Source organism: Pocillopora verrucosa, chromosome 10 (assembly GCF_036669915.1).
Source record: "Pocillopora verrucosa isolate sample1 chromosome 10, ASM3666991v2, whole genome shotgun sequence".
In the NCBI taxonomy this organism is placed as follows: Eukaryota; Metazoa; Cnidaria; class Anthozoa; order Scleractinia; family Pocilloporidae; genus Pocillopora; species Pocillopora verrucosa.
This window is the reverse complement of record NC_089321.1, coordinates 20,754,402-20,760,796: the sequence shown is the minus strand read 5'-3', so window position 1 is coordinate 20,760,796 and position 6,395 is coordinate 20,754,402.

Here is a 6,395-nt window from a genome sequence, read left to right as displayed (position 1 = left end):
CCATAATGTTTTTCTGCAAAAATTAACCCCTCCCTCCCCCTCGCTGTCAACTATTGACCGTAATCAAAAACCTCTCGCAGTACTGCCGTGAAATTTGTTACCACAGATAAGCTTAGTACTTGTTTTTCACCGAGTCTTGCAACTTCAAAGGGCAAACAATATTCAGTTTGGGGAATGACCCTTTGTTTCTGTTGCTTTAGTCTGACGTGGTATTCAATAGTGAAATCAAACTCAACCAAATTCTAAAAACGTATATTTTTTCCAATTCAATTAATCATAGTGAAAATAGTATTGTTTTCGAAATTGTATGCTTCGTCAAAGTTTCACTATTAATTACTTTCTAATCTGACCCAAGCAGAAGACAAGCAGCTTCGAAGACTAAACTTTTAACAGAAAAGAGAAAGAAAATACTTTATCATGTCCCTTACCACCTTTTCTTGCGTAATTCAACATTCAATAGCGAAACAGATGCTGTGATCAAAAAGTTATCAGCTCTTGCTTTTTCCCGACGGAACGGTATGAGAACACAAGCCATTACTGCTTCTCACAAAATCTCTCAGACGAACTCAGAGGATTCCTGTTTCGTTCACTGTGATGTCATGTTACCATGAAAATGAATGCTTCTAATTCATGTTGCGCGCGCTCAGTGCACTGCATTTATTGAGGCCAGTTTGCAATAATGTGAATTACTCCTTAACAGTTGAAATAGAAGTAGCTAAATGAGGAAAACAGTTGCATTTAGGAAACAAAACAAAAAAATGGTCGCCTCTTTACATTTCCTCACTCGTGCTAACAGTCAGCTGATACAATGGTGACATATTTGCTGAAAATAGGCGTGCATTAGTACCCCTCCCCCTTGCCCCTCCCTCTCCGATCTGACCCTCTCGTTTGAACAAACCAAATTTTTACAGTGTACGGAGAGATGTGAGGTGTGATTACAATACTGAACAAACTACAATCCTAGCCACAGTAGTTAAAACTTTTTCCCCTACCCTCCTTAGACCGCCCTAAAAAGTGGAATTTAAAGACAAAAACAAACTAAACAACGAGAGGTGAGTAGAATAGAATAGAATACTTCATTGGGGTTTCAAGTTGACAATTGACTTACACTCACGGAGGACTGGAGTGAAATCTATTGTCACTGCACTAGACAAGAACTTGTGATATCGTATGCTTGTCTGTTGTTAAGAAGTTAACACAATTAGAACGTCAAATGTGAGAAAATCCAGCCACATATAAAGGAAATTTAAAAAAAAGAGCTCACAGCTATCGTGAATGACTCCATTTGTGCGCCAGCGATACTAACTTTGTTGCAAACTAAGTCAAGGAACTGACCAATCGTAGCTCTGAGCTCGCCGCACAAGGCAAGAGTCACGCAAACTTTGATTTGAAGGCCTCTTCATATGAGCCCGGTTGACCAGGCTGGCCTGGTTTCCGAAATCTCGCCTTACCTCTAAATCTTTTGTAAAATTTTCGATGTGTTCATATGAGAGAGCAGCCTTGCTCGGTTTTCGAGATCTCGCCTTACCCCTAAATCCTTTGTAACATTTTCGATGTGTTCATATGAGAGAGCGGCCTGGGTCGGTAAGCAGGCTGAAAATTTTTCCAAATGAACACTTCATCCCGGTTACCGGGATGAATTCTTCGCAATAGCGCATGCGTTAAATGGTCGATGACATCGTTTTGTTTTGCCTGATAAATTTTCTACATCATTAGCAACTCGTTTAAGTGCAGTGATACAGCTAAAAGGGTTGCCAAAGCCATGATTGGCGCAAAAGTAATAACTCAGTTGCGTTTCGCCATCTTTTGTTTTGTTTTTCTAATTTCGCGCCAAAACTCGTCCCCAGGATCTTCGGCCTTTTCTCATCTCGGAAACCGGGCTCAATTTTCTGATATGAACCCAAGGCGAAGTTCGTCCCGGTAAGCGGGCCAGCCCGGTCAACCGGGCTCATCTAAAGAGGCCCACAGTCGCTTTCTATTTTTGGGGTACTCGTCTTCTTTCTGATTTAATTGAATTGTGTTGTTGCAGTATTCAAACAGCAGATTAGAAAACAGATATTAAGGAAAAAAATCTTTTAAATCTGTATGTTTCCAAATTAGACTTCAGCAGGTTGTTGGAGGGGAAATTCACAACTTTAAAGATTTTTTTAGGGACCTGATCATGAGTAACAACAGGAGCCCATACATGGGCTCATACAAACAAGGTAGAACTTACTGCTTCAGTGTTTCCTCTTTAAATATTAAAGTTGTTTCACGGCAATTGTGTCTCGTACACCAAATAAGCGAAGGTAAAATTCAGTATAAGGACGCCTTAGAGTTAACTCTACTGGCTCTTAAAATGTTTGCACATACATGCTGGCGAAGAAACATTTGTTAATTAGAAATCAATGATAGGGCGTGGTCTTTTGAAATGAACTGTTTTAATTTCGCTGAGCTTCAAGTGCTCGATTGTGAAAATAGTAGTTAAATGGTATTTTAACAATAGAGGCACTGAATGAAAACGTATAAATACGATAGTAATTTTGTTTTACTCCGGTGATACTGGGACGTCCTTACAAACAACTCTTACCAGTGAACTCGTAGCCACGCCGCAATTAGGAATGAATACCAAATTGAAATTGGTATTTGAAAGCTCTACGGAAACGTTCCTTTCTTTCTAACAAACGAAGAAATTGGCGATCAGAAATCACAATGATTCATGGAAGTTAAAATAGTAATAAAATAATAAAATAGTTAAGATGTCAAAATTAAAACTACACCCAAAAGACAAATTTACACCCAGTTGATGTAAGCCACTGCTGTGTCTCTTACACGAGTTCCAGGGTAATTGAAGAATACCTAAAAAACCTTAGTTAAAATTTAAAATATTCACCGCCTAGCTACAAATAATAAAAATACCTAGGAATAAACAACCCACCTACCTAAAATCAGCCAAAAAAAAGCGAGAAAAAAAAAAAGACGGAAAAAATGTACAATGCCAAATGAGAAGTATTCATTTACGACTTGTGATTTTGTGACCGCTTACGTCACTTTCATTACAAACAATTTTACCAGCGCGTCTGATTGGAAAAAACAAAGCCATTGAATTGAAAACCATAAACTATGACTCCACCATAGATCTAACTACCTTCACCTTAGAAATAAAACGTAATCGAGGTAAAAGATAAAAGGGTCGTTATGAAAAGAAACCTTGTCAGATCCACTTTTTTGTTCGTGACCCTGAACTTAAGATACTACAAAAGGCGTACCTGAGTACTCATAAGATAATTTTGAACAATTAAAAAAGGGACGGGAAAAGATATCAAAAACTACCTATGATGAAAAAACAAAAATATTTCCAACAATAAAAACATTTGAATTCATAGTAGTTATGTACATGGAAAATTGTTTGACAAATAAAGTAATCTCAAGATTTAAGGACAATATCTGAATGATTCTCTAAGAGAAATAACTTTACATTGAAAAATGAATGTGCTGACTTAAATTGAGAGCAGAATTTATGGATTTACAAAGGATTTTTGCAAGAGATTATAATCTCTTGTTCTTAGCCACATACAAACATCAAAACCATACAATTCAGACCAGAAAGAAGCAAACAGTTGTGAAATCGAAACTGAAAAAGGAAAGCAAAGGAAAAGGGATAATTAGCCATTGTTATCCAGGATGAAGTCTCCTAAATAAAAATAATCAAAATAATCCGTGGCAAACTCATTATAAAATACATAGTAAGATTACGAGAGAGAGAACCAAAGGCATTTAAACTCAATTAAAATGTAAGTTTCTTACTTTTAATGCCGTTTGTTATTCAGGCCATGTTGGTCAATTTGAGGATAAGATCCAGGACATTCTTTTCCTGATCTTTGTGTTCTTTGGTTTTCTTCCAACCTGCCGCAGAAAACGAATGAACACATTACACACCATATGATGGCATACAAATAAACTATTGCATAAAAGACTTAGGCGTGTGTAACAAACCACTTGTTTAACATGATGCAAAAGAGAATTTAGCACTATCACATTTAGGAAATAACTTAGACACTGATTCTCACCTTTGACTTCAAACAGGCATTTAATGTCCTGACGTAAGAATTTCAAACACTCCTTCCCGTTTTCTTGTCTGGAACTAAATACAACAGAGGCGAAAGATAGGGCTTTAATATGAGAAACTTTCAAGTGGAACTTACCATGTAAAGAATCAAAACGCTTAATTATTGAAGAAAGGAGTGCTTATATATGCTTAATTTAAATTATACGCTTTGGTTGTTGAATATGTATTACCATCTCATAATTAGGCATATTGACTTGTTCCCAACTATCGAGCAAGGTTTAAAACAGCTTTATAAGGATAAGATGTACTTACAGAGTAAGAAGGTCTTGTTTCCTTTCGTCAAGTTCAGAACGGAACTTATTTAGCGCTAACCAGTCAAGTGATAAGCTTTCAAACTCGACCTCACAATCTAAAAGGGGTAAATTAAAGAAGGCTGCATTTCATTTGTGTTTATTCATAACGCATGCATCACCCTCTATTTGGCGCGACGGTATACCCAGATAATTGTTTCCAGACTTCACCTCTTCCTAGGAGAGAAACTGCTTTTCTTTAGCTTTGCGTTAGGGAAACTAAGCACTTTGAATCCCGAAAGATTCCTGTCAACTAGGAGGATAGTTTGGCTGCTATTTGACGAAGGTAAGCAGTTCGAAAGAAACGAAGCAAGGGATTCAGGAGAATGGCTCACGAAAATGACTGACAAATAAAACACCGGCTGGTTTTCCGAAAATAGGCCATTTTTTCCAATGCAAAATCGCTTTTATTCAAAAGGCTACACGAGAACATTGAGGTAAGCTATTCTGAGTCTCAGAAAATTGATTTTATAAATCTTGTTGAGCCAAATCAGCGGCAGAGCATTTTAATTTGCCGCTTCGATTGGTTTTTAAACTATAAATTATGATATCCTGGCGTTCTACACGTTTTTATATATTGACTTACGCAAAGAAAAAAAATAGAAAACTAACCTTCAGTGTCCAATGCTTCTTTCATCTCTAATTCCAATTTAACCATCACCTTGTGCAATGAAAGCAACTCGCGTTCGACAACCTTAATCTCTGTCTCCACATAAATGGCCAACTCTGTACTTTCTTCCTTGACGGTATCTTTCTTGTCCAAGAAACTGCAAGATAATCCCAACTGTACAGTGAATTCAAGTAATCAAACAATGTTCCCTAAATACTCTAAAAGAGCAAGATCTTGTACTTTGCCTTATTTTTTATGAACTTGCTTTATATCTAGGCCTTCCTTGATAAGTGATGAATATTTTTGTTCATATTTCGTAAATGGAGTTTCGAAACTTTGGGTTCCTGAAATCTTCACATCAGTCTATCAGAGATTAGCAGTTTCATTTTTCTGAATCTCAATTACTTTTATATCCCCGTGATTTTAAAACTGAGATTTAGCACGGATCTCTAAAACCAAGAAGAACTGGTTAAGTTGTAAATTGTTTGGAGTTATTTAGTTTTTTCCCAGACTTAAAAACACACCGTTAGATTATTTTTTTTTTCCGGCGTGTTTTCATTCGTAACGGTTGCCCTATCATTTCGGTAAAATGGTAAAAACTTTCACTTAAATCTATAACGCATTTATTAATCGGTGATCTTTTCCAATGACTTTTCTTCTTTTTCTCCACTTACCAATTATCTTTGGCACATTCCACAGGAGAAGGAACCGAAGCTCTCAAGGGTAATTCTTGATGGATTTTACTTCGACCTTTTCTTCGCATTTTCTTCAAAAAGCTCATGATTGCTTCCTTGTGTTCAAAGCGATCACATGCGTTTCAGAGGAATAAAAATATTCTATTTATCCATTGTGATGTCATGTAGCCACGACGATAGCTTGTTGGTTTCATTCCCAGTGTACCGCGTCACTGTAAATGGTTCTTTTGATTTTTCATAGAAACGAAAGGTATGACTTGATTAAAAGTAAATAATAAGTAGACATGCTAGTTTATATCAAGCTTCCTCTGTGAAGAAAAAGCCGTGCTTGTTCTAAAGTGATGTGCACGCGCAATTCTCGATGCGCGATGAGGATGCGTACAGCGAATTTTAGATATACAAGCAGAAAATCACCTCAAAACTCTGAGACGTCTCAAAAATAAATAAACTGCTTGCAGCTTACTAACTGGCGACAAAGGAACGAAGATAAATATATAAAACGTTTTGCTGTCCGCTTGATTTTCCTCTAAAAACCAGCATTAAAATTGACAGCGAAGTGAATCTAGTTCAATAGGCAAGGATATAACAAATTCCTTCTTTTTTCCTTCTTTTTGTATTTGAAAACTCGTCCCTAAAATACCACTTCACTTTTTCAATTTTACTTTATTCTTTGTTACAAGGTAACTATAAAG